This window comes from Mandrillus leucophaeus, unplaced genomic scaffold (assembly GCF_000951045.1).
Source record: "Mandrillus leucophaeus isolate KB7577 unplaced genomic scaffold, Mleu.le_1.0 Scaffold186, whole genome shotgun sequence".
NCBI classification, from domain to species: Eukaryota; Metazoa; Chordata; class Mammalia; order Primates; family Cercopithecidae; genus Mandrillus; species Mandrillus leucophaeus.
Window position 1 is genome coordinate 6,223,210 of NW_012101876.1, and position 9,196 is coordinate 6,232,405.

Sequence of the window (9,196 nt, forward strand, 5' to 3'; positions counted from 1 at the left end):
AAAATTCATATTCATGGAGCAAGCGATGAATGAATAGTTGACTATTTCTCTATCCCCTCTTTTCACATGTAAAATGTGAATTCAGTGAACGCTGCTCAAAGCCTCAGAGGAGTGCAACCACTTGCCTCTTATCAACTCTGCTTCCCTTTTTCTGTCCTGCTTCCCCTACTGCCTGCTCTCTCCCCTTTAAATATTGAAGTCCCTAAACCCTCTTTGAAAACGGCACAGATCACAGATGTCGCTGTGATTTTGTGTTCCTTTTGCCCAGGCACATCCTCAACCTTGGCGAAATAAACCTCTAAATTGATTGAGACTCACCTCAGTCATATCCTCAGCAATTTTCAAGTATAAATACATTTTTATTAACTATAACCATGATGTTGTACAATAGACCTCTTGAATTTTTCCTCCAGTCTAGGTGAAATTTTGTATCCTTTGACCAACATCTCCACAACCTACCCCACCAAACTACTCTCAGCTTCTAGACACATACACTTTCTTTTTTATTTTTTAACTTAATTTTTTGTTGCTGTTGTTGTTTTGTTTTTTTGTTTTGAGACAGAATCTTACTCTGTCGCCCAGGCTGGAATGCAGTGGCGTGATCTCAGCTCACTGCAACTTCTGCCTCGCCATGTTGGCCAGGCTGGTCTCAAACTCCTAAGCTCAAGCGATTGGCCCACCTTGGCCTCCCAAAGTGCTGGGATTACAGGCGTAAGCCACCGTGCCCAGCCCTTAATTTTATTTTATTTTAAGTTCTGGGATAGCTGTGCAGGACATGCAGGTTTGTTACATAGGTAAATGTGTGCCATGGTTGTTTGCTACGCCTGTCAACCCATCACCTGGGTATTAAACCCCGTATGCATTAGCTATTTATCCTGATGCTCTTCCTCCCCCTCGCCCTGACAGGCCCCAGTGTGTGTTGTTCCCTTCCCTGCATCCGTGTGTTCTCATTGTTCAGCTCCCACTTATAAATGAGAACATGTAGTGTTTGGTTTTCTGTTCTTGTGTTAGTTTACAGAGGATAACAGCTTCCAGCTCCCTCCATTCCCTGCAAAGGACATGATCTCATTCCTTTTTCCGGCTACATAGTATTCTACAGTGTATATGTACCACATTTTCTTTATCCAGTCTATCACTGATGGGCATTTGGGTTGATTCCATATCTTTGCTATTGTGAATAGTGCTATAATAAGCATACGTGTAAACACATACACTTTCAATACTAAGTCATAACACTCAAATAGAAGACCAGATTTCACTGTAGTCTACTCTTACTGCAGACCTTTTTCTTGGTCCAAGATCCACTGGAACCTGACAGTCTTATGGGTTATTGTTGTCTGGTAAATATAACAGAGAAGCACATCAAAACACATTGCCACCCAAATCCAAAGTGGCCCACCAAGCAATGGGCCTTGTTCTGTGTGGTGAGCAGTGTAAGGCATAGCTACATCTTTCACTTTAGAAGGCATATGCTGATGTGCCCCAGATGCTGGACTCTAAAAGTTTTGTTTGTTTTTTTGTTGTTTTGTTTTGTTTGAGACAGAGTCTTGCTCTTGTCTCCCAGGCTGGAATGCAGTGGCACGATCTCAGCTCACTGCAACCTCCACCTCCCTGGTTCAAGCAATTCTTTTGCCTCAGCCTCCTGAGTAGCTGTAATTACAGGCGCCAGCCACCACGCCCGGCTAATTTTTGTACTTTTAGTACAGGTGGGGTTTCACCATGTGGGCCAGGCTGGTCTCGAACTCCTGACCTCAGATGATCTGTCCACCTAGGCCTCCCAGAGTGCTGGGATTACAGGCGTGAGCCACCACACCCGGCCCTAAAAGTTTTACCAGCATAGCAGAACCTTAAATCATTGCGGCCTTATCTTCCACCCCTGATGTGATATGAAAAAAATGGCACATTATCCTTGTGATAGGTTTTCTAAAAATTCACAACCCCAGTCTAATCATGACAAATCCAAAGTAAGGACATTCTGCAAAATATTTAACCAGGATTTTTCGTAAATGTCAAGGTTAAAAGAAAAGTGACAAAAACAAGAAAAGACTGAGAAACTGTCACAGTCTAACTGAGATGTTACAACGATAGCAACTAAATGCAACATAGTATCCTGGATTGAATCCTGGAGCGGAAAAAAAAAAAAAAAGTAGCAGAAAAAATAAACTGGAGAAATCTGAATAGTCTGTCATTTGGTTAACAGTGTTGCACCATTGCATGCCTGTATCAAAATATCTTATGTAACCCATAAATATATACATCTAGTCTATACTGACAAAAAGTAAAAAATAGTGTTGGACCAGCATTTATTTCATAGGTTCTTTTTTTATTTTATTATTACCTTTAATGGACATACAATAATTGTGATACAGTGTGATATCTTGATAAATGTATCCAGTGTATAATGATCATATTGGGGTAATTAGCATATCCATCACCTCAAACATTTCATTTCATAGTTTTGATAAATATACCATGATTATGTAACATGTTAACACGTTGCAAGGTAGGTAAAGGGTATACAAAACCTCTCTAATGCTATCTTAACAATTCTTCTGTAAATCTAAAATTTACAGAATTTATAAACTCTTCCATGAAACCTAAAATAAATAAAAAACTTGAAGAAAGAGAGAAAAAAAGTACCTGGTTAATAAGATTAAATATACAGGAAAAAAGAGATAAAAACACATGTAAGAAAGCACACGTGTGTGTGTATGTGTCATGGTTTATGACTGGGTTTGTGTGTGCGTATTAGAGGCAGGGTGAGTTTATGTGAGATGGTAGCTCTGCTGTAAGAGAACTAATGAGCCAAGGCACTTGCATGAACCTGAGTGTAAGCATCTGCTTAAATTTTGAGCCTTACGCACCTTGCTTGCCTTACCCTAGTCCAGGACTTTTAATGAAGCTGCCAAGAGGAGCAAAAGTATGCCAGAGGGGGTACCTGGATTTGAACCAGGGACCTCTTGATCTGCAGTCAAATGCTCTACCACTGAGCTACACCCCCTTGACACCAGTAGGCTTCAAATAAACATTCATTCCATCTTTATGACCTGCAAAACACCTCATAAATACTTCTGGTGTCTAAGATTCCTTTTGAATTTAAACTCATCCCCAATCTCCTCCTAGCTGTACCATCTCTTGTTTTTCCCAGAGCATGGATACTCATTCTCTTCCCAACACCTGAAGTTCAATGCTATATTCTCAGTCTATTATTCCAGCTTTAAAAAATACACCACCAGTTGCCCATAGGTCTCTGGATACATCAATGAATGTTTTGAGCATTAGGGGCTACCAACAAGTATTGGACATGGAAGGGATCTAAACTGGGTATCCACAAATGGACTTCAGATGTTCATGTTCAATTCTGAAATTATAGGCAAAATTATGTATTTGCACATATTGTATATTGTGCATGTTTTCGTCAAATTTTCAATAAGGACCTCATCCAGGACCAACTATCTCACTCCAGAGTAAAAAAAAAAAACAAGAAACAAAAACAAACAAACAAACAACAACAACAACAAAAAAACACCAAAGAGAAAAACAAAGTACCCTGGATGTTCCAAAGCCCAAAATTCAATTTTGAACACCTCTGATTCCTATTCCTTTGCGTTCCAATCTGAGAACTCAATCTCGTGCATCTCCAAGATTGAGCAAAGGGTCAAGGAAATTTTTGTCAGTGCAACAAATTTTCCCTGATGAGGTCTGTCAGCTGCCATGGAGCCAGAGAACAAACAGCAGCCAGAGCTCCAGCTCACAAGCTGTCTGAGGGCCCCAGACACCCACTCCCAGCACCTGCCCAATCTGATGCCCAACCGGAGCCTCAGATTTCAAACCCAGTATACCCAAACCTAAGCTTATCATCTTCTTGTCCAAACCTGCCTCTCCATCTATTTTGCTTTGTTGTAATAATAATAGCTCACATATGTTGGGCATTTTCAATATGCCAGGCATGGTACTAAAAGTTCTACTGACAACCTCCCATGTAATTGTTACAAAAATCCCATAAAATCCACATTAGTAGTAGTATACAGGATGGAAACTGAGGCACAGATTGATTGGAATATCTAGCCCTAGGTCACACAGCTAGCAGGTGGTGGGGCCAGGATTCCAGCATAGGCTCAGACTGTGTGAAGAGCCCACCTGCTGAACCAGCTGAGCAGTCTCCTTCCTGTCTTGGTCGGAGATGCCACCACCCTGTAATCAGTCATCTAGACCAAAACACTTAAGGCAACTCTAGGCTCCTCCCACCCTCTCCTCCCCAATTCCAGGGAATCACTAGGTGCTATTGATTTTATCTTTGACGTTGCTCAAATCCATCTCCACCCCTGCACTGTCAATGCCACCACCTCCTAAATATCCTCCCGGCCTCCACCCCCACATCCACTCTGCACTGCTTCCAGAGCAGCCTGTTGGAAAACTAAGTCCATCTAGATCACTGCCCTTTACACGCCTTCACAATGAACTTCAAGTCTCTTAGCACAGCATGCAGTTCTTCTCTTCTGATTTTTACCTGCCTCGCCTGCTTCAGTGTTATCTTTTGACACTCCCCATGTCACATTTTGTGCTCCAGCTGCCTCCATCTGCATCTACCTGGCTCCAGCTCTGCTGCGCTGTTTCCTCTGCCTGGAATTGCAACCACCCTTCCCCACAACTCCACCTCCATTCCACCCTCCATCCGTCAGCTCCTCCAGATGCTTACCTTCACCTCCCCTCCTCTGGACAGATGTAATCACTGCCTCTTCTGTGTTACTGCACCTATCACAGCTAGGTACAGCTCATACACTCTATTTTCTTATTCTATATGCCTACACCCTGAATGAGGGCAGGGGCTAATGTCTTATTCACCTCTGGGTTCACACTTTGCATGGTTCTGGTACACAGTAGGTGCCCAGTGTATGTTGTGCAGACTGATCTAAAAACAGAGCATTGCCTGTATTGTGGGTGGGAGTTACACCTGACTTCTGGCTCCATGCCTGGGTCCTGAGTGAAGCTACCCAATGTGGGGGTACTTGGCTGTAGGAAATGAACAGGGGATGGAAGGTAATAGAAATCCTTAAGATTTAAAGAGGAAAAAGTGCAGTTCCTTAAACTTCAGACCAGTTCTTGTTCACCTCCCCTAAAATGTTCTGTGGATAAAACTCTATTCCTTCACTTTCCCCAGGGCAATGCAAAGTGTGGGCACAGTCACTCAGTCCTTGATTTTCCTTGTAGCCAGCAGGTTCTGAAACTCTATGGGTAATTACAGGACTGTGGGAACATTGCCTGGTAGGATTTTGTCACGAAGATTTTAACATTAGGAGAACAGTATGTGTAGTATACTTAAGTCAGGGAGAGTGTGTGCTCTGGGTTCAAATCCTGAATCTGCCCTTTATAGCTTTTTGACCTTGAGTGAATTACTAAGTATCTCCAACTCTCAGCCTCCTCATGTAAAATGGAAATACAAACAAGCATCTATCCTGTAAAACTGTGGTCAGAAATAGAGGAGAGCCAATGTAAAGGGCCTAGACTGGCATGTACTAAGAATGCAAGCAAGGGACATTAGTTATTATTCAATCAGCCATGAGCCATAGAAGATAAGAAGTCAAAGTCAATCCATGTTCTTCCGAAACAAAAACACAAATGCACAGGGGGCACCTGGATTTGAACCAGGGACCTCTTGATCTGCAGTCAAATGCTCTACCCCTGAGCTATACCCCCACGCTGGTAAGCTTGCTTTTATAGTCTATCTCTCTCTCTCTGTCTCTCAACATTCTGATTCTAAAAACCTCCAGTGACTCAGGGGAGCTATAATTAGAATGTTGTCTGAAGGAAGTCTGGGCATTACAAGCTTTAGAAGAGGTTTATTATGAAAAAAGACAGGACTCCTGAGAACTTAGTTCTCAGGAGCCAAGAAACTCTTCTTAGACTGGCCAGTACCCAGAGCCTTATTCCTATCCACCATATCTCACAGAAGGCAAACCTCAGTTCCAAGTAAAAATAATCGGATTCTCCACAAATGGCAACATCACTATAATGTGGATGACTGGATTCCTGTCGAGTTTCTCTTAGCCAAGGCTCCTAGCAACTGAGATTCTTATTCCTCTTCATGACTTCACAGAATTGAGCTCATAACTGGCACTCCAGATATTTGTTGCATTAAATTGACTCTGGAAAAAAATATGTATAAATAACGATTTGTGTGAGATAGCTTTTCCAAGCCACAACTGAAAGATGATTTTAGTCACACAAAAACAGATGGTCAGTGAGTTACACTCTTGTGTAACATAACTTGCCTGAAATGTGGAACGTTGTCGACTTTGAAAGGTTATTTGATGAAGAGAAACAAGACTCGAGATGAGAGTCTCTTAATCAACCAAGTAAATAATTTATCCTGGTCCTACCACCAAAGATTTATTTTCAACTTGGAAACACAAGCACAATTATAGCAACCTGTATTTCCTGACCTCATAAACATCTCCTCTCACCCTAATAAATTGTGCAGGTGCTTCTTATGTAAATCTTACATGTTTGAGTCTTTCTTCTGCCAATTTCCTAGGCCACTTACATTATTCAGGCATTTCCAATGGATCCTACATTTGGGATGATCATTTTGTGTCAGAGTTTTGGTTGGTTGGGAGCATAGAAGAGGCTCCCCTGCCTTAGGCTGGAACTGAATGCTAAGAAAAGAATCACAATGCATGTTTTGCTCGTTGTTCTTTCCTCATGCTGGCCATCAGTGGGAGTTGAGATTTTAACAGTAGCAGACGTACTGTGTGCTTCATATCAAAGAACTCCAGTGCTGGAAGGGTTTTAGAGATCATTATTTCATCCACTTCTTTTTGTACACTAAGAAACACAGGTTGAGAGAAGCCAAAGAGCCTTACTTAAAATCACAAGCATGTCAGTGGCAGGATGTGGACTGGAGTCCACTCTACTTAGAGCCCATTAGAGGTGGGGGTCCTTTGGAAGCTCCCACTGCCTGAAACAATACAAGTGTTCATAAAAATGCTTGTGGGATAAATATCAGGCTGTAGTTGTATACAGGTTGACCAACCAGCCTGGTTTACTGGGGACTTACCCAGTTTTAGTACTAAATGTTCTACATCCGAGGACAGCTTTCAGTTCCAGGAAATTCCTCAGAAAATTGGGTATTTTCTAAACATTATCACTCGTTTTTTCCATTGTCACAGTTTCTATCATTTCCATATACCTCCTATAGTAGTATTTACTTAATATGTGTCTTGCGATCAACTTACTGCTTTTTTACTTAGCCTCATCCTGACCAAAAATATCCTTGAAATCATGCTAGTTGTATTTCTTTTTACTGTACATCAAAATAAATAGATAAAACTATCAAAGTATGTTAAAATTATATTTAACATGTTCCATTTACAACTTGCCATGTATGCTTCTCAACACTTTACTAATACTAATTCATTTAATCCTCAAGACAATCCAATGAGGGAGGAAATACTATCATCTTTACCTTACAAATGAGAAAACTGAGGCACAGTGAAGTTAAGTAACTTGCCCAAGATCACACAGCTAGCCAACTTGTCCATATGTCCCCAAAGTCATCCTGGAAACCTCAGTGGTAACCACAGTTACTTATTAATTTAATATTTTAACCTGACTGGGCCACTGGGCGTTCAGATATTTGGTTAAACGTTATTCTGGGTATCTGTGAAGGTGTTTCTGGATGAGATTAACATTTGAATGAGCAGACTGAGTAAGCCAGATTGCCCTCCCTAATGTAGGTGGGTTTCCTCCAATCAAGTTGAAATCCAAATACAGCAAAAATGCTGAGTGAGAGGGGACTCCTCTGGCCTGACTGCTTTGAGCTAGGACATCAGTCTTTTCCAGCCTCTGGACTCAGAATGAAACATCAGCTCTTCTTGGGTCTCCAACCTGCTGACTTTCAGCCTGAAACTACCATCAGCAATCCTGGGTCTCCAGCTTGCTAACTAGAGATCTTGGGCTTTCTCAGCCTCTATAATCATATGAGCTAATTCCTCATAATAAATGTCTTTCTATATGTATACATGTGTATGTGTGTGTGCAAGCATATACCTGTATACATATACATGTGTGTGTATATGGGTGTGTGTGTATATATATATTTGTGTGTGTGTATGCGCACACACGTACGTATTTGGTTCTTTTTCTCTAGAGAACCCTGACTAATACACACAGAATACTTGGGAAGAATAGTCAGGTCTGCACTAGTTTTGAGGATCCTGTCCATATTTGTTGAGATGGTATAAACCCCATGAGGCCCAAAACAGCACCTGCCACAAGACAGGAGCCGAACTGATCTGCTCTTATATTCCTAACCCTCTGCCATCGTGAGGCCACATATATGAATTTGCTCTCAGTGCTCTCAAAATATAAGCAAAAGTAAAAGTTAATGTTTGTTTTCATTATAAGGTATATAAGTCAAACAATCTGGTCCGATTCCAAAGCTTAGCACTCAAAGATTTTCATCAGAGCCACAAAAAAGGAGGGGATTACAAAACAAAACATCTTGCAGAGATCTCAGAAAAATTGTGGCAATTATTCAAAATATGTTCAACCACGGAGTTTTAGAAACTGAAACCTCCTAATATTTCTAGATTCCATAAACCTATTTAATAATGGAAACTAGAATTTAAGTTTTTCAAAGCTTCTGCACAGCAAAAGAGACAATTAAAAAATGAAAAGGCAACTTACAGAATGGGATAAAATATTTCCAAACCACGTATCTGACAAGGGGTTAATATCCAAAATATGTAAGAACTCATACAATTCAATAGAAAAAAAAAAACAAATAGTTCAATTAAAAAGTGGGCAAAGAACATAAATAGACGTTTTCTCAAAGATGGCATACAAACAGTCATCAATTACATAAAAAAAGTTCTCAACATCATCAATCATCATGGAAATGCAAATCAAATGAAATATCACTTCACACCTGTTAGGGTGACTATTAGCAAAAAGACAAGAAATAACAAGTGTTAGCGAGGACATGAAGAAAACCTCAGGTTTCATATCCACAGGAAAAGAAATCAGTATCTCAAAGAGATATCTGCACCCTCATTTTTATTGAAGCATTATTCACAATAGCAAAGATATGGAAACAACCTAAGTGTTCAGCAACAGATGAATGGATAAAGAAAGTATGTGTGTGTGTATATATAAAATATATATATACACATACATATATATACTTATACGTATA

At 40.5% G+C, this 9,196-nt stretch overlaps 2 non-coding genes across 2 annotated transcripts; both read right to left on the reverse strand.

Moving 5' to 3' along the window:
- Nucleotides 1–2,929: 2,929 nt before the first annotated feature.
- On the reverse strand, nucleotides 2,930–3,001 carry TRNAC-GCA. The gene has a single exon. It is a non-coding gene; the product is annotated as a tRNA-Cys (tRNA).
- Nucleotides 3,002–5,625: 2,624 nt separating this feature from the next.
- On the reverse strand, nucleotides 5,626–5,697 carry TRNAC-GCA. Its single transcript has one exon. It is a non-coding gene; the product is annotated as a tRNA-Cys (tRNA).
- Between the last annotated feature and the right edge of the window lie 3,499 nt (nucleotides 5,698–9,196).